Here is a 19,593-nt window from a genome sequence, read left to right as displayed (position 1 = left end):
GGAAAGGGATGAGATGATGATCAGACCATGCTAAAGGAGACACTTCATCCACAATTGATGGCAGGTTGGAGTAGATAACATCTAATGTATGCAAACAACCTTTTGAGTTAGGTCAAAATCGAACATTTCCTCAATAAAGAAGGATTAGCCACGTGTATGTGTATGTTACAATTGCCTAACCCCATAAAATTAGAGTATTGTAAACATAGTGGCGTAATGGTATTGGCTAGAATCGCACAGAACTGTGAGTCAGCCTAGGGGAGGTAATACATGAGAATTCCAGAGAGGTAGAAACTATTTGAAATCCTTGAAAGAACTTCAGCTTTATTCTGTAAGTTAGACTACCTGCGGACTAAATCAAAAGAAATTGGAGCGGTAAATGATAGCAATCCCTCCACCACCGTACCAGTTCTGTCTAAGTGAGAGATCGAGTATCCGTTGGCAATGACAGATTCAAAGCCCGGACCATGTTTCAGTTAGAAAGATTAGATCCCAGATATTGTAGTGTAAGATATTTCAGAGCTCTGCTATATACTTGGAGAATGACTGAACATTAATTAGACATGCTTTTAAAACCCCATCAGTATGTTAAATGGGTATTTGAATTGGGCGATTGTCTGGGATTGAACTAAAATCCACTGAGTTGTGTGGTCTCATATTTGCTATATGTGTGGGTCTTTCTCACTGGTTAGAGGCGGCAGACCTGAGAGCAGAGGACGGCCCGGGACCAGGGTTCGATTCCCGGCGGGGCAGGATTCTGGACCAGGGTCAGCGGACTCGATAATTCTCTCGCCTCGGTGCCCACTCTGATCAGCGATCACACTCGGCAACTCTGGGCATTAGCTTGCCTCATCTTCACTAACGGCCCCACCAGACCGCCGGGGATGCCTGGTCTCACCCTGGAGATACCCATTAAGGGACCATCTCTCAGGGAAGCCAGGAAGGGTTTCGCAGCGGTCGAAGCGCCTTGGGACCCTCCGGGTATGTAGTGCGCTATATAAGTGCCTCTACATTTACATTTACATACATTTGTGAGCCACATAGGTGGAATTCATAGGTTTACTGACAGAATATCTTGTGTATAGATGAAAATCACATTTTGGGCATGGGAATCGGTGGTTGCTTTCATTGTCGCAGGCTTACTGATTATTACATTTAGATGGTTTAAGACTCAGGAGAAAGGACTTACTGTATACCAGTTTTCCACACAGTTCTGAGAAGAAATGGACAGCATGTCAGGTGCTGACCGCGGCCTGGACGCTCATGGGCGTAGATGGGCTTCCCGTTGGTGCGCGTCTGCGCGTCTGCGGGGGTGACCGAGTTGTAGGACACCCCCGCGCCGCACGGCCACCAGCTGCTGCGTGTGCCCCCTCTCTGTGTGCCTCGCTGCCCCGGCTCCGCCGCGTGACCACGCCCCCTGCCATCGAGCGGCGTGGTCTGTGCTAGCTTCCTGCCCTGTGTCCCTGTCCCTGTTTATGTCAATTTGATTTGTAAGTTTTTCTGTTGAATTGTATTTCTGCCCCATTTGTGCCTTTTTTGCCTTCCTTTCTGTGCCCCCTCTCCTTGTACCTCGCTGCCCCGGCTCCGCCGCGTGACCACGCCCCCTGTCATCGAGCGGCGTGGTCTGTGCTAGCTTCCTGCCCTGTGTCCCTGTCTCTGTTTATGTCAATTTGATTTGTAAGTTTTTCTGTTGAATTGTATTTTTGCCCCATTTGTGCCTTTCTTGCCTTCCCTTCTGCCGTCCCCGTCGCATCCCTCCCCGCTCCCCGCTTCCCGCCATCACCGCTAACCCCGCCCCTTTTCTTTCTGTACCCTCCCCGCTCCCGCCTCTCAGCTGCTCCGCCCACCCGCGCACTTGGCCATATATGGCGACCGTGCGACGCAGGTGAGTGTGACCTAGTTCTAGGACACCCCCGCGCCGCACGGCCACCAGCTGCTGCGTGTGCCCCCTCTCCGTGTGCCTCGCTGCCCCGGCTCCGCCGCGTGACCACGCCCCCTGCCATCGAGCGGCGTGGTCTGTGCTAGCTTCCTGCCCTGTGTCCCTGTCCATGTCAATTTGATTTGTAAGTTTTTCTGTTGAATTGTATTTCTGCCCCATTTGTGCCTTTTTTGCCTTCCTTTCTGTGCCCCCTCTCCTTGTACCTCGCTGCCATGGCTCCGCCGCGTGACCACGCCCCCTGCCATCGAGCTGCGTGGTCTGTGCTAGCTTCCTGCCCTGTGTCCCTGTCTCTGTTTATGTCAATTTGATTTGTAAGTTTTTCTGTTGAATTGTATTTTTGCCCCATTTGTGCCTTTTTTGCCTTCCCTTCTGCCGCCCCCGTCGCATCCCTCCCCGCTCCCCGCTTCCCGCCATCACCGCTAACCCCGCCCCTTTTCTTTCTGTACCCTCCCCGCTCCCGCCACCCAGCTGCTCCGCCCACCCGCGCACTTCGCCATATATGGCGACCGTGCGAACGCGCAGCGGTCACGCGCAGCGGGCGCGCCGATTGTGCGCCGAAGGCTCGCCAAAGGTAAGCCCGTCTACGCCCGTCCGCGCCTGGACCGCGCCCAGTGCCAGGACCCCTGGCCCACGAGGACCCCCGCCCACCCGCCTGACGTACACCGCCGCCACCCTCATCGAACTCAACACCGGCCGAATCCCAGGATGCTACCGAGCCACCCCACGTCGCTCCCACGGACCCTTCAGCTGTCACGCCTGCAAGTTCACCTGCATCCGGACCTGCCCTGCACCAGCACCCGCCAAGCCGAACACAAGCAGCAACCACCTCAAGTGCATCCTGCTCAACACCCGCTCCGTCCACAGACACGCCATTGAACTCTGGAACCTCCTCGACACCACAGCCCCTGACGTCGCCTTCCTCACGGAGATCTGGATGAACGCCTCTTCAGCACCCGACATCGCCATCGCCATCCCAGAGGGCTACAAAATCACCCAGAGGGACCGCACCGCCAACCAGGTGGGAGGAGGCATCGCCATCATCCACAGGAACACCATCCGTATCACGACCAGCACCGACAACACCCTAACCACAGCCGAACACCTGCATTTCCAGATCCACACCGACCCGAAGACCACCCTCAGAGGCACCCTGATCTACCGACCCCCGGGACCACGCACACAATTCAGCGAGGACATCGCCGACTTCGTCAGCCCGCATGCCCTCCCCTCCGCTGACTACATCCTCCTGGGGGACTTCAACTTCCACCTGGAGAACAACAACGACCGCCACACCAGCACCCTGCTCGACAACCTCGCCAACCTTGGACTCAAGCAACTGGTGACCACCCCCACCCACCTCGCCGGACACACACTCGACGCCGTCTTCTCATCCAGCAAAGACATCGCCTTCAGCCACGCCACAGAACTCCACTGGACGGACCACAGCTGTGTCCACTTCACCTTCGAAAGAACGACGACCCACCACCACCAGCAACAGGTTGCCCGTAGAAGCTGGAACAAGATCACCGCCGACCAGCTCGCCGCCTCCCTGAGTCAGCACTCTCCGGCCAGCTCAGCGAACCCCAACCAGGCCGCCGACAACCTCACGAAGTGGATCAGCAACTGCGCGGACGAACTCGCCCCTATGAAGACCCCGCCCAGCAGACCCGGCAGCAAGAAAGCCCCTTGGTTTACCGACGAACTCAAGAGCTCCAAGAAGAACTGCAGAGCCCTCGAGAAAGTCTGGAGAAAGGAGCCCACACCGGACAACAGGACCACCCTCAAGCTCGCCACCCGGAAGCACCACCAACTGATCCGCGCCGCCAAGAAAACGGCTTTTAAGAACCGACTGGACAACAACGCACACAACTGCAAGGAACTCTTCAACATCGTGAAAGAGCTCTCCAACCCCAACGCCGGAAACAACGACATCACCCCATCGCAAGACCTCTGCAACTCCCTCGCCTCCTACTTCCACAACAAGATCGCGGACATACACAACAGCTTCAGCACTCAACCGACCCACGCCACGACCACAGCAACGCCGCCCACCACCACCCTCCGAGCCTGGACTCCGATCAGCACAGAAGACACCGTCCGCACGATGAACTCCATCCACTCCGGATCGCCGACCGACCCCTGCCCTCACCACGTCTTCAACAAGGCCGACGCTGTCATCGCACCCCACCTGAGGGACATCATCAACACCTCCTTCGACACCGCCACCTTCCCCGAGAGCTGGAAGCAAGCCGAACTCAGCGCTCTACTCAAGAAACCCACAGCAGACCCGACGGAACTCAAGAATTACCGCCCCATCTCGCTACTCCCGTTTCCAGCCAAAGTCATTGAGAAGTCCGTCAACAAACAGCTGGCCGCCTTCCTCGAGACAAACGGATCCCTCGACCCCTCACAGTCCGGCTTCCGAGCCAACCACAGCACCGAGACCGCCCTCATCGCCGCCACCGACGACATCCGAGCCCTGATGGACAACGGAGAAACAGCGGCCCTCATCCTCCTAGACCTCTCCGCAGCTTTCGTCACGGTCTGCCACCGCACCCTAGTGCAGCGCCTCAGCAACGTCGGAATCCAGGAGAAGGCACTGGAATGGATCGTCTCCTTCCTCGACGGAAGAACGCAGAGAGTCCGCCTACCACCGTACAAGTCAGAGGCCACGAAGTCATCTGCGGTGTCCCTCAAGGATCCTCGCTGAGCCCTACCCTCTTCAACGTCTACATGAGCCCCCTCGCGGCCATCGCACGCCAACACAACCTCAACATAATCTCCTACGCCGACGACACCCAGCTGATCCTCTCCCTGACCAATGACCCCGCCGCCGCCAGAGCCAACCTGCACGAAGGGATGAAAGAGGTAGCCGAGTGGATGACGACCAGCTGCCTGAAACTGAACTCAGACAAGACGGAGGTCCTCATCCTGGGCTCCTTCCCTCCGCCTGGGACGACTCCTGGTGGCCCCCCGCCCTGGGCACCGCACCCAAACCGACGAACCACGCACGCAACCTGGGCTTCATCCTGGACTCCTCCCTCTCCATGACCAGGCAAGTCAACGCCGTCTCCTCGTCGTGCTTCAACATCCTGCGCATGCTTCGGAAGATCTTCTGGTGGATCCCCACGGAGACCAGGAAGACCGTCACCCAGGCCCTCGTCACCAGCCGACTGGACTACGGCAACGCCCTCTACGCCGGAACCACCGCCAAGCTCCAGAAGAGACTCCAGCGGATCCAGAACGCCTCAGCCAGACTCATCCTCGACATCCCACGAAACAGCCACATCTCCGGACACCTGAGAGACCTGCACTGGCTCCCCGTCAACAAAAGAATCACCTTCCGGCTCCTCACCCACGCACACAAAGCCCTACACGATCAAGACCCGAGCTACCTCAACAACCGAATCAACTTCTACGCTCCCAAACGCCACCTCCGATCAGCCAGCCACACCCTCGCCGCCGTCCCACGCATTCGTAGAGCGACAGCAGGAGGAAGGTCCTTCTCCTACCTGGCCGCCAAGACCTGGAACTCCCTCCCGGCCGACCTGCGCCTGACCCAAGACCACCTCGCCTTCAGGAAGAAGCTCAAGACCTGGCTGTTCGAGCAGTAACGGCACCCCCCACCCCCCCTCCCTTAGCGCCTTGAGACCCTACGGGTAGGTAGTGCGCTCTATAAATGTCTTTGATTGATTGATTGACATCCTATTTAAATAAGGATCAGGAAGTGAAAGGATGGGGAGAAATGTCCCGCCCGCGCTCAATGACTGGAGCAGGAAGCAGTACAGAATACCAATAAAAAGAATGGTTCTACCCAGCCGCCATCCCCTAGCAAATGGTATTCAGTGGAGCAAATTTAATCAGTGCATCAGTAACATTTTAAAATCACGCGCGTTGCTGATTTTTTTTATTCTCCTACACTTTCTGGAATTTTTACTAACTATTTTTGACTACAGGTATGTTCCACTGTTTTTAATAATTCTCTTACTTGTAATTGAGTATTATTTACCAGATGCATTATTTTTTGCATATCGTTAATATCACATGCAGTAAATATCACATGCATTATATATTGCACGTGGACCACAGACATGCAGTATTTAGAACCTGTGGTAAATATCACATGCATTTCTTTTAACTTGCAATCAGACAATGTGTTAAAGTCATGACCTATTTACGGAAAATGCAGTAACTATCACTACATCTAACTCATAATCAGGGACCATCTGGTCAAACGGAGGCCAGAATCGAGGCAAGTTCTCCTGGTTTGAAGTTGGGAAATTTGGCAACTATATGCCCAGGATCACAAGACGAGATTCACCACAGAAGTCCAGATTAAAACAATGTCTCATGCTTCCAGAGGTGAACATTTATATTTATAAAATAGGCACTCAATAGAAAGACGGTCTAAAATGTACTCCACGTCTGCTTGCCAGCCAGTAGCAACGTCCGGATATATACTAGAGAAGGTACTGCCTCTTCGCTGTGCCGGGTCAACCCAGCGCTGATTATATGCTGCTTTGTGCAAAATAAATATTAGTGCCTATACGGTTTGATCCTCAAAGAAGGAAAGTATCTTATAAACTGCTTTCTTCAAAGAGCTCCATAAATTAAATAATAGAAAGAAATACATAGCCTTAACTACTGAGTGGAGCAACTCGCTGTTTTGAGATGTCTCTCAGTGTTGGGACGTTGGAAGAAGGCTTTAAAGCATAACATGCTACCCTCCACCAGCACTCAGTCCAGTTTTACCACTGCACATTTTTCCATAGGAGCTTCTCATAATATTATTGTCCGGGTAAAGGGTTTGCCTCACTACTACTAGGTTAACAACTGAATACAACAATCACCAACTGAAAGATGACTAGTTTGCTTTTGCAAAGGTGCTACAATGTGCGGTACCATGTGTGGCGTTTTATATGGAAACTTTTATCAATTTGAGCTAGAAACATAATGTTTTTGTTTTAACTCCACAAACCATGCAGCAGATAATGAGGTAACAGGTGCTTCTAGGTGTCTAATGGATGACATGTAGAACGTTCGACATCTTTACCACTCCATCAGCTTCACAACAGGGCTACACCAGTTTCCAGTCTGCTGTGTACATCCTTACCAGCCCAGCAGCATACCCAGTCTCCATTCCACTTGAGTGGCCATTTTGTTGAGTCTGTGAACCAGCTCTCTGCCCTGGTAGGAAAGGTGTGTTGACTGGACCGCATGTAGAAACTTTAGCGTAAGCTTACATACTAAGCAGCTAAAAGCAGTCCTTCAGTTTTTACACATGCCTGACTTAGTATTCAAATCATGTCCTGTGTAGCATTACTCTCCTGTTAGACACATCCCTTTCTCAGAGCACCTTAAAGCATCCCAGGGTTCTTTGGGAGTCTCTAACAGCACATCTAAAGTAGGCTCCCAGCTCACCTTACAGTTGGTATACTGTGGATTACCTACTGATTCCCACAGTTTACCTCCTTAGACTAATCCCTGAAATTTCCAAGAACAGGTTCCCGTGTTCAAGCTCCTTGAGCAAACTCAGGCCGCTGCAGTCTGCTGTTTATATCCATGTGGGTAAAATGTTGAAAAGCACATTTGCTTACCTGTAATCCACTCTCCACCTTTTAAAGGCAATTTTCCTCCTTTGGCCATGAATACAATTATCCTATACCCAGGATATCACCATAACTGGCCACTGTAAAAGCAGGTAAAAGAGGAATGGGTGTGCAAAAGAAAATGTTGCTGAAGTCCATTAGGAGATTGTTGCACATCTACTAGTGATATTACCTGATGCATGCAGGAGAATCAAGACATGCTCTGGTTGTTGATCAATTCCCAAAATAGACTAGCACACACCAAGTACCATAGCGGTTAGGAGGCCAACATTATAGAGTGACTGGTTGGTTCACCATAATGGACTAACCAGACCCTCTCTGAGAAAAATAAATCCTGTGTTATTACTTGCCTGTGTTTGGGATATATTAAAATGGGAGTAATCGTGTGTAGTCATCAAATTATCCAATGATCACCAACAGTGAGAACGGGCTATAAAGCCAGCATTATATACAATAAAACCGCACTAAATATAAATATTTAAAAATCCCTCTCTCTTTTTACTACCGTTACCACACATCATATTGTTCCCCAGTTTGTTTGTACTTCTTAGAGTTTTGTCAAATAAATCACAGAGAGTGTACGTTTATGTATGGTTTCCCTTCGAATGTAAGTAAAATTAAAAATGCACGTTTTTCCACAGGAAATTGTATTACCAATAACAATGGGAGCTTGTCACCATAATAATTAAACTTAAACCTTGCACAATGTCGGATCTTCCAGTAAGTGAGTGCTGGAATTGCAAGTCTCAGACACACATTCCTGCTGCGCACAATGGGCAATAGGGGAGGTAACTGCCCTTTCAGCCGGATGCGTTTTGGGAAAGGAAAGGAGGTGGTGTATAATGATGACGCAATGGCCACCGCTGCCATCATCATGCACAAAGGTGTGGGATGTTTTCCACTACAGAGATGGACGCCATGGCAGTGGATGGTGATCCGCCCCAAATGTTTATGGACCTTGCCATTGCAGTTCTGCAGACAACAGGTCAATGATGCACGGAGAGATGGCCAGAGGAGCACCGGCTCAAGAGGCATAGTATAGCCTTCTAAGAGTTTGTCCCAGTAGTCTTAGCAACGAGAATGTGGGAAGAAGAGCTGAGGGACATGAAAGTCAGTTGTGTGATGGGCAGGCAGGGAGGCAGCGGTTCATGTGATTAACAGACTGACAATGGACCGGTTATGTCTGTGCCTTTTGAGCGAACCGGTTATGATAGGCTTGTGATGCGAAGCGATGCTCAGGGCGAGGCACATACCTGGACGGGACAACAAAGTGGCTAACAAAGTATCTTGTTCACAGAAGTCTGGAGTTTGGCACCCAAAGCTGATTTAAATGGGACACTCGTGCCACAAAGCATGAGGTTGGACTTAAGCTGGAAGAAAGGAGGAGTGAATGATTAACATTTTAATAAGTGACGTTGAGAAGAGGTTAGTGCCTATAACCACTTTGGGCAAACTGGCAGGGATTGCATTCTATGAGAAATGTTTTCAGGGGTGTACGACCCATGCAGGGTGAACTGAGGAGACTTTCCTGGAAGAGTGGACTACGAAAATGGGTGAAGAAGGGATGTGCACAGGCCTATCACAGTGGACATTTTGAAAAGAATAATGGACCAGGCATGTTACGCATGCGCAGCTGCCTGGGAAAGAGCATTGTTTGAGTGAATTCTACAGTGTTGTTCATTGGGGCCTTTAAGGTTTCAGAGGTTGAGGAAGCAAAGGGATGCCAGCGGCTAAATAAACATGAGGAGAGGTAGAGAGGGCATTTGCATGAGGAGGAGTAAGACAGAGCAAATAGGAAAAGGTGGCATGGTGCGGATTAGAGAGTAAGAAGAGAAGGCGATGGCCTGGTCAAGAGCATGTAGGGATTTGTGAGATGGAGGGGTATGCACTGGGCCATTGTTTCAGACAAGTACCAGGGATGGGCAGAAGAAGAGGGGTTTTAGACTCACTCATTTAGAATAGGGGCCGTTATGAAGGGTTTCAAACAGGGGCTCAGGGGCGCAATGCGGAGGGACATAGGTAGGTGGAAGAGTGTCTACAAGCGGGGTTCTTTGAGGATATGAGATGATGGGATGAAAGATGGAGGTTAACTGGTGTGCTTTATCCTTCAGGTGCATTGGTGTGGATTTGTGGTCATTGTGTTGCAAAATGGGCTGGAGACCTTACAGGGAGGACAAGAGTTTAGGACGGATTTTGATCAGGTGGTATCAAAAGGGAAGCACGAGATGGGGCCAACTGATGCTCATGTTGTGGAAGCTGAGGGCAAAATAGTAATGGCCAGAAGAGGTTAAAGTGCTGCAGCTCAGGAAAATAATTTGATTTGCTCGACAGAGCACGAACTTAACATGATAAAGAGGAATCTTAGTAGATAGAGGAAAGCTGGTTTAGGATGGCAGGTACTTCCAGAAGGGTGTGGCGAGGGGCTAGAAAGCTCACTGTGATTGATAGGGTATGTAAGCAAGTGAACAGGGACATCTCTGGATTCTGTATGTCAACAGGGACTTGGTTAAACACGAAGAGAAGATATTGTGTTTGAATATTCTGTGCTCTTTAAACATTCTGTGGTACACCTTTCGCTGCTAGGGAGCAGGCTGTGTCTGAAGAGTATGTGGGAGGCCCTAGGAGGATGCAGGAGTGGGTCTTAAAGTAGTAAGTGGGTCCAGAAGAATACCCCGGGGGAGGATTTTTCTTGGGGCAGTGTGAGGGCTCAAAGAATGAAACTTTGGATAGACAGTTTAAGGAGAATGGGAGAAGTAGGGGAAGAGGGATGGCAAAAGGAGAGCCGAGAGGAGGGTTAGTCCTGGGACGGGCAGCCTAGAAAAGCAATATGAAGCAGCAGAGGATAGGAGAGGGCAGGGCTCGAGTCGGGGTACCATGCGGGTGGACAGCGCCATACCCCCCCCCCCCCCCCCCACCACTTATTTTACCAGGAGCTCGATAACTGGAGCAAATGGAGACACGCATTCACTCTTTGGCCTCTCTGAGGCGAGATCAGAGCTCAGTCAGAACGCTGCTGGCTTCTCTGATGTAATCGCATCCAAGGGGTGAGTGAGGGGGGCAATGAGTCTGATGATGCAAGCCACCTTTCGTGACCTCACATCCTGTCGTGACGTCAGCATCCCCCCCAATTCTTTTTTTTAGGACTTGTGCCCTGGAAGAGGGGTACATGCGGACTGTAGGTCTTAAAGTTGGTTAAAAGTTTCATGTTGATAAGAACATGGGGCTGGGAGGTGTAGGGGTGGGAAGTTGGAGCACCGATTGCTGATATTAGTGAGCTATTTGAGACAAGATAGATTGCGCGGCTCTAGCGAAGGATGTAAAGAAGTGAGCCCAATTCTTCGCGAGTTAAGGGGTCTTTTAAAAACCAGGCCAGGAGTGGCGAACGTTATCTCCACTTTTTCACCCCAACACCCCCTGAGAAGGGGCCCAGACGCAGTTCACACCAGGCCTCTGCGGAAGAGCGTCACGAGTACATGGACTGCAACTCACTTCGGCTACGAGGGTCACTGACCACCAGGGCGGATGACCTTGTCTTAATTAAACGATGCTGATTTTCAGCTAAAGGAATGCCAGACGGCAAGAGAGAGACAAAAGACAGACCCAGCCCAGACACTCACAGCTTGGAGCCGACTTTGAATATGAAAGGCCAGACGTGCTGCTTGCAAGAGAGGGCAAGACTTGGAGCTCTAAAAATCCCAAATATTTAGCAAGGAGATGTAGTCCAGTTAAAAACCAATAACATGAACGTTCTGGGACAACTGACTCGAGTAAATCTCTGCAACCGACAATCTTTTACGATTTCAGAAAAGCAGTTGTGGCCTGCGTGCTGCACAAGAAGACCAGCCCCAACACTCCAGCAAGAGACAATACCACAAACTGAGACAATACCACAAAACTCCAGTAAGAGACAATACCACAAACTGCAGTAAGAGACAATACCACAAACTGCAGTAAGAGACAATACCACAAACTGCAGTAAGAGACAATACCACAAACTCCAGTAAGACACAATACCACAAACTCCAGCAAGTGACAATACCACAAACTGCAGTAAGAGACAATACCACAAACTGCAGTAAGAGACAATACCACAAACTGCAGTAAGAGACAATACCACAAACTGCAGTAAGAGACAATACTACAAACTCCAGTAAGACACAATACCACAAACTCCAGTAAGAGACAATACCACAAACTCCAGTAAGGGACAATACCACAAACCTCCAGTAAGGGACAATACCACAAACCTAAAGTAAGGTACAATACCACAAACTCCAGTAAGAGACAATACCACAAAACTCCAGTAAGAGACAATACCACAAACTCCAATAAGGGACAATACCACAAAACTCCAGTAAAAGACAATACCTCAAACCTCCAGTATGATAAAATGAGACAAACCTCCAGTAAGAGACAATACCACAACCATCCAGTAAGAGACAATACCACAGCCTTTCAGTAAGAGACAATGAAAGAAACCTCCAGTGAGAGACCATACCACAACCCTCCAGAAAGAGATAATGTCAGAACACATCTCCAGTAAGAGACAATACCACAAACCTCCACGAAAATCTCAAACCACAAGGAACTCTGGAGTGTACTAGTCGTCTCTTCAACCTTTCACTTAACAGCTAAAACACACTGTTATTTGGACGCCATAACCTATCCCTCTATTTCCTCTTTTCTTGCCGGATTCCTACTTTGGCCATCACCCTCCTACCCCCCACTCCCTCCCATCTCATCAGCAGCGCTTTGAAGTACCACAAGAATGCATAGGCACTCTCCAAAGACACAATAATATAACGACTTGAACCTGGGGAAACCAGGGGCGTCTGCTCACAAGAGGAGTACCCACTCACAGCCCAATGCCTAGATTACCGTGTCAGCCCCATCCTTCTCGAGGTGACAATCAATGCCGGCAGCCTCCGCCGGGCACCACAATCATGTATTCATGCATTATGAATGAACACGTTTCCAATGGCGACGGCAGCAATGGGTCCGCCGGGCCTTGGCACCACCGGCGAGGGGGTCTATGCTCGGCATGATCAAGGGAGGAGAAGGAAGGGCGTCTCTAAAAGAAAGCCTCTGTTCTGTGCCTGCAAACGAACAAAACGCAGAATCTGTTTACAGCAGGAGACTGTAAGCCGCGGCCTAAGAACGCAAAGTCATCATGAACCTTGCAGCCATTCAATTATTGCAAAGCGGAGGCAAGGGCACGTTTTATACCCTGATAGAGTCATATTTCACATCACTTGTGCAATCTAATACCTGCCATCTTCTACATGAACGGCATCATTTATGTGCAAAATCCCCAATGCGAGTATGTGTGATCTCGGTGTGGCTCCCTTCCCCCTCAGCCTGCAGCTCTCCAGCTGCGCCAACGATGTACAAATAAAGCACAGAAAACACACAAATCACAATGAAACACAGAAGAGCACTCACCCATTTCTGCAGAAAATGCCAATTCAGCAGGAGGCAGGAATGACAGTCCTGCTGTGGGCCATGGCCGCGACCTCCAGGGATGCGCGAGAAGGAAGCATCGTTCTGGCTGACGGCAAGTTCCGGAGGATGTCAAGAGACCAGGGGGGGAGGACTGACTCTCTTCCCCAGCTGGGGAGCTCTCACTGCAGGGAAGGCAGGTTGCTACTGGACGAGGTGAGCCTCCATGGCAGGTGGGGGGCAGGAGATGGCGCGCACAAAAGGAAGCTCGGTGTCGTCATTAGGGGAGAGAAAATCCTAGGTTTGCTGACTAGGGGGGAGCCCCTGGAACGAGCCAATCCAATCAATCTGCATTTAGTGCATCTCTCCCTCTTGCCCCATCCGCCCAGCCTGCGTTGGAAGACTGCAGCAAACGGTGCAAGGCATTGTGGGATAGGATGCAGCAGAGGGCTGGGATGAGATGCGTTGGCTCTTGTTCATAAATCAGCGATCAGCTGTTTCAGCCTCAGTGGTCCATGGCGCGTGGTCGCGGGGATGTCACCGCGGATTAGGGGAGGAGGAAGGGGGCGGGGCCAGGATTTTTCTGCCCCTATGCAGACAGCCGGCTCCAGGGAGGGCGCGGCGAAAAACATAATTCTTCTGCCAAATGTGAACGACGAGAAGGCTGCGGCTTGCGCCGCTGCCCTGAGGGGGAAGTGGCAAGCACTCAACGACGAGGCACACCGCATGGCACTCTAATTCCTCTCAGGCGCGTGAGAAGAGAAAGCATGCGATAATAGATGCAGCGCTCTCGCTGCGTCACACGTCCACTGTACTGAATACAATGAATGCGCAGTGGAGCCGGCGAGCCACTGAGGGCTCGAGGCAGGCTCGAGCCAGATGACGGACTCTGGCTCAGCTCGAGCAACTCTTGGTGCTTCGACCCCCAAAACGAGGCCAGCTTTCGCGAGGCTTTTGCCTGCCACTCACGCTCATACTTAACGCAGTTAGAAAGACAAACATTAACCCAACTACTGGCTGAATCGCTAAATCTGGAACAAGAAAAAATTAAATCAATCACGGCTTCCCCATTTGACCAACGTTGTGATCCTAGGCAAATATTATATTTAAGCGTGCACACTTTTTTTCATTATTGTAGATGAGAACATCTTGAAATATGCGAGTTCAGGGTGTGCCCTGTGCGCTGCACAATACCATCCCTTTGGTTTGATTTAATGGAATATAACAGCAGTTCTTACCCTTTTTACTTCTGTGGAACCCTACTCAATAATTTCTGCATTCCAGGGAGCCCCACTGAGTCAAGATTGAAAGCCGGAGACTCCCAGCCTAGGCAATTTTTTTTAGTTGAACTTAAAAACAATACACACAAATACAAAAAGAAGTATGCACCATAAAAATGCTCAAATATGGAAATCTTTTGATTCATTCATGATCAAACATAGAAAAAGTTTTTACATTTTCAATTCTGTTTCTTTATTTGTGCGTTCTTTATTATTTTTAATGTATTCAATTTAATATTTTTTTATTTTGAATAAAAACGCATATCCCCGGAGTAGCCCTTGCAGACCCCTAAGGGTCCCAGGACTATAGTTAAGAAACACTGGGCTATAATAGTGTTCCATTTATAATATGAATATAGCCACATAGAGAGTACATATGACAACTGCCTTGACTCTTTGTTAACCAATACCATTGTCGTCAGACCAAGGAGTAGGTGGGTGATGAATGCTTCTAAGTCCATGATTAAGAACTATCACTTTTAATACATGCCCATCAGTGTAGTGATATACCACCTGATGAACCACAGTGAAACTATTCCGAATATTAAAGAAATATGCTTTTTTGAATACTGACAAGAATTTATCATATTTTTACATGATGTTTATTGCATGATTTACATGCCAAACATTTTCATATCAGCTCGTACACTGGCTCTTAGAACCAAGCCAGACATTTGGCTCAGCTCGCATTGTTAATCTGCTGGCTCAACCACTTCAAATGCGCAAGATTTCCAAGTAAAAATAAATGCATTCAGGCTCACTGGCCAAGCCATTTATCTTTTTTAACTGTTTGGAAAAGAATCAGCAGATTTCCCTCAGCTGTGTATTTTCAGTGTGTAAAATATTTAACATGATGAATTGTGTGTGGCCACTATGGCCGGTTTTCTAAAAAGTGTGTTCAGAAAAAGGAAAAGTTTAATGTGTTTTTAAATTTACTGTACCTATAGTTAATCCTTAAACGTAACGATATATATGTGACAAGCTTTGTTTTTCTATGCACAATATGTATTGATTATTTCTTGTGTTGCTGCTTTTATGATTTTAACATTTTGCTAAAATCGAATAAAGCTTTCCTACTACTACTACAACTCTAGGGGTATGAGACACATAATAATAAATGTATCTCAATGGTGTAATTTTTCACTCTTATAACACACTTTGAGGAATGTCCCAGCAATTAAAACCCAATGTAAATGTATTTAACCCCAATGGAGAGGATCAGGAGCCTCAGGTTGATGAATCATGTAGGTAGGATAAAGGACTGTCCCGAAAACTACAGGTTATTTCTAAATTCTACCATATGCATTACCCCCTCATGGGTCCTCCCCGTCCCAGTCCTAACAACGTGAGGCAGTCCTGCCTCCACCCAGCCAATCACAACGCCAGTATTTCCATAGTACATAAGCTCCGCCCACCTACCGCCATGCCTGTTTTTTTTCTCCTCCGACGGCTGTCGGAACGCTGGTGCTCCCGGTTCCGGTCCCTGGATCCAGTTTCCTTTGGTGACGGTTCCGTGAGTTTTTCTTGTGTGTTTAATTAATTCTGTTGTGTTTCTTGTAATGCACGGCTCGGCCGCTACGGTTTTCCGGTAGGCCGAGCTCCTGTTCTGGGGTCAGGTGCGCTCCCCGCTCATGTGCTGGGCTGGGAGTTTTGATGGTGTCCTGGCCTCGGGTCGTTCCGGCGCTGCTGCACTATCGCATCGTCAGCCCCCGCGGCCATTCTCTTTTGAACTGTGGCTGTGGGTGGAGACGTCAGGGCTGCCCTCTTTTTATTTCATTCTTCTACACTCTTTAGACCACTTCACAGGACGTTCATTTGCATTGCCTTCCTTGATAAACACATTTCTTAGGCCTGCTGTCAGTGTACAGCAGAACAACATTATTGGCTTTTCAGACTACTCCTTAGCCTGAGCCAAACCACAAGAGGAACCAGAGTACTTTACAATATAGCTAATCCGACTTACAAGGGAGACCGTATTGTCGGGGAGGAGAGGGAGCAAGCGGGCAGTTTTATAGATATTACATCTCACACCCTGCTCCAAAGACCCTCTTAGGTTACAGAGTGAGGGACATGCATTTGAGCAGCTTCTTGCATTTTATTATTAACCATCTGTATATTTGGAAGTAGTGGTTATCTACGTCTATGAACAAAACTCAATATTATAAAGGTTCAAGAGAAATATTTTATGTCAGAATGAGGCACGATGGAATGCCTAGCAGCCATTTCAAACATGACTACCCTGTTGTATCAGTTGGAAGGGGAAGGCTTTGTCATTAATAACCCAGCTGCCAGCCACCGCCCTGCTCAGTGCCCTTCAAGTCATTTCCAATCTTAGAGTCAGAATTTTTTACAAGACCAAAAGTTTCCTCAGCTTCAGTCAGTCATCGCTGTAGGCAGGGCCGGACAGGGAACCAAAAGCAGCCCTGGAAATTTTTGTTAGACCAACCCCCATACTGCGTGCAGCAAGTAAGCACAATGAGCAAGATCAACAACTTCAAGGTGGGGTTTGGGAAGTATTTCTCCCAAAAAATGTTGGGAAAACATTGTGAAAATGGTGTACCAGGCCACAAGGGAAAAGGTCCGTTCTGCTCAAGGGAACAGAAGACCTGAGGTATGTCTGCTCAGAGCCCGTCACACAGATGAGAGGCCTGTTTCCATTTTGAAGTGGCCTTTCATACAAGAGGGAGGGGGCTGCACAAATGTGCCTGCACCAACAAGGACTGCCAGTGTGTTTTTGATGTACAGACAGCTAGCTGGTAGTATTCACCTGAGGCTCTCAAAGTGCTCTCCTAGCCCTTAGTTAGACCACCAGGCCAGTAGTGAGAGCCCCTAATGCTGCTGCGCTGTGGGAGGCTCGAGCAGCCTGAGACTGCTGCACAGTGACAGCAACTGACCGCATGTACTTCAAATCAAGGGATTTTCATTTTGTTTTAAAGCTCTGCTTGCATGCACTCTGGACTGTTCCCATGAGTCACACGGTCAGACTGATTTGCATATGGCCATGTCTGAACTGGGGTGGTGGAGTGAGCTATAGAATGATGAAGGATTAAACCCAGATCAGTTGACTGGGGGTGAGTGTTTGATCTGCTCTAACGCTCTGTCCATCATCCCCTTTGGTATTGATGGGGGCGAGCAGAGCCATGTAGACGTTGTAGAGCATAGGGCTAAGGGATGACCCCTGGGTGACTGCGCAGGTGGTTGGTGTGCTGCGTTCTGTACTGGCAGGCAAAACTGCCCCAAGCACCCCCCCCCCCCCCCACGCCGAGTCACCCCCAGCCAGGAATGTGTCTAGCACCAATGCCTGCCTATGTGCTTGAGCAACATACCTAACTTAGGCACAATGATGTGGAAGTGCAGGAGTCGGACTGTTTTACCTGCCATCTTCTTTTTGTCGTCATTTTTCTGTTTTCTGTGCTCTCATTTATTGAGGAAAAGCGACAAGGTAGCTGTTTTTGGAGTGCATGTGTAGAATGTGTTTGTGTCCTAAAACAGCTCCAAACAATTAAAACGAGCAGCAATTGAAAGATATTATGGAACTGCATACATCGCACCACAACTTCCGAAGACCAAGAACGGATCCCCGGGTGCCGAAACCGGCCTCCATGCACCAAAACCAGCCTCCAGGAGCTCCGGCCTCCCGGGGGGATTGCCCGCTTGCCCGACTGGCCAGTCCGGCCATGGCTGTAGGATCCACAGAGCTGCCCTTAGGTTCAGAGACTCAACAAAGACCTTGTCCAAAATGATAATGGTAAAAGTCAAGTGAGCCTCTGGACCAAGATGTATTAGGACCATTGGACTTGTGTATGGTGTGTGTACACCAACCCCATGATATCCAGTGCTACCACCAATAGTACAAACAGTAAAGCAAGGGCACCTAAGCTTTATCATGTGCACGTTTCTGGGCAACTGGACTGTAAATATCTTTCAAAGGAGAATAATCAATCCACCCGCCCAATAGTAAAAACAGTATTTTGTTTGTTTGTAGATCTATTTTTAGATATTCAAAGCAGCTCTCCTTCTGAGAGGTGGAGCCTCTGCATAATTATAAGGTGAGATTTCGACCATTTACTCATCTGGCTGCTAGGTGTGCCTTCAATTGAGAAAGTTGAAAAGGCAATCACTGTATTTAAGGACCCACTTCTGCATTTGCCCCTTGTGGTACAAAAGGATGTGTGTGTCACAGACACTACTCAGCAACATGGGCTTTGTCCTTCTACTTGTGTCTCTGCATAGCGGTATGTTGATGGAATGAAAATCAGCTTTATCGCAATATGTCAGTGTGAAGATGAGTAAACTTGTTTCACGGGTGCCAACTCTGGTGGGAAGATTGATGTGATGGGCATCAAATAATGATAACAGTCCAGGAGGTGACCAGCTGTGGGGTGTAGAAGGGACAAACAGGAAAGATGAAAAGGCAGCCTCAGATGAAAAGAGGAAACCCGAATACAGTGCTCCTTGGGAGGGGGGTGTGCTCCTTGGGAGGGAGTTGTAAGAAATTTACGGGAAATTCTCAGTGAGATATTTGATTATTTCACAAGTTTTTCCTTTAACTTGCTTTTCTGTTCGCACACAGGTGCCATAACCAGTGTGTAGCATTCTTACAGTAGATACTGTTTTAAATGTATTTAACATCTACTTCTCTTTTTGTTTGTTTTCTGCATTAAATGATCTGCCCTGCATATACTGTGCCCTTTCATTTGTTTACACAACTCTGTTTTTATTTAATCTAATATTCAAGCACAAGAGTCTTGCCAATAACTCCGTAATTCATTTGGCCTATCGCATAGTGGTGTTCAGTCTCTAGCGCCTTGGAGAGTGTTTGTGTTGGCTAATAGTTACAGACTGCACACCCTCCGGGCTAATGGCCTGGGAATCTGAGCAGACCTTGTAACCAGAATGAGGAAGGCACTGCTTTACGCTTTGTTTACATCTTTGGTGAATTCTATTTTTTTCTTTGTATTTATTTATTTATTTAAATATTTAGGTTAAAACACTGTTACTAAGGGCAACTAGAAACCAAAAACAGCTCGACAAAAATATCCAACCCTGCACTTACCCGACAACCCACCAACACTTATGCCCCCACTGTTCTTGCTGCAGTAAACTCCGGGGAGCTAGAGAGTCTATTTCAGGACCCAGCGGTGACCCAGCCTTTCAAAAGTTGGTCTCCAGTGGCTCCACCCCCACAGGGTAATGCCTGGTAAGTTAAATCGCCAGTGCTGCCATGGCTAAGTGTAGCACGTAACCACGTGGAAACAACAGACACTGCTAAAAAAAAAAAACACGGTTCTTGGATATATTGTCGAGGCCAGGGAAATTCCTTCAG

At 48.9% G+C, this 19,593-nt stretch overlaps 1 protein-coding gene across 3 annotated transcripts in view; it reads right to left on the bottom strand.

Annotated features, from left to right (window-relative positions):
* The window catches only part of TRIM2 (tripartite motif containing 2), a 460,803-nt gene that overhangs the window by 252,007 nt on the left and 189,203 nt on the right, over window positions 1-19,593 (bottom strand). Inside the window, exon 1 of one of the 3 annotated variants that reach the window (XM_086962312.1) lies at window positions 12,991-13,513. The exons of the other annotated variants lie outside the window; for them this stretch is intronic. The gene's annotated coding sequence lies outside the window, so the exon portion shown is untranslated. Of the gene's footprint in view, window positions 1-12,990; window positions 13,514-19,593 lie in introns of those variants that run through there. 3 annotated transcript variants of the gene reach the window in all.

Source organism: Lissotriton vulgaris, chromosome 3_1 (genome assembly GCF_964263255.1).
Source record: "Lissotriton vulgaris chromosome 3_1, aLisVul1.2, whole genome shotgun sequence".
Taxonomy (NCBI): Eukaryota; Metazoa; Chordata; class Amphibia; order Caudata; family Salamandridae; genus Lissotriton; species Lissotriton vulgaris.
This window is presented reverse-complemented; position numbering and strand designations above follow the sequence as displayed.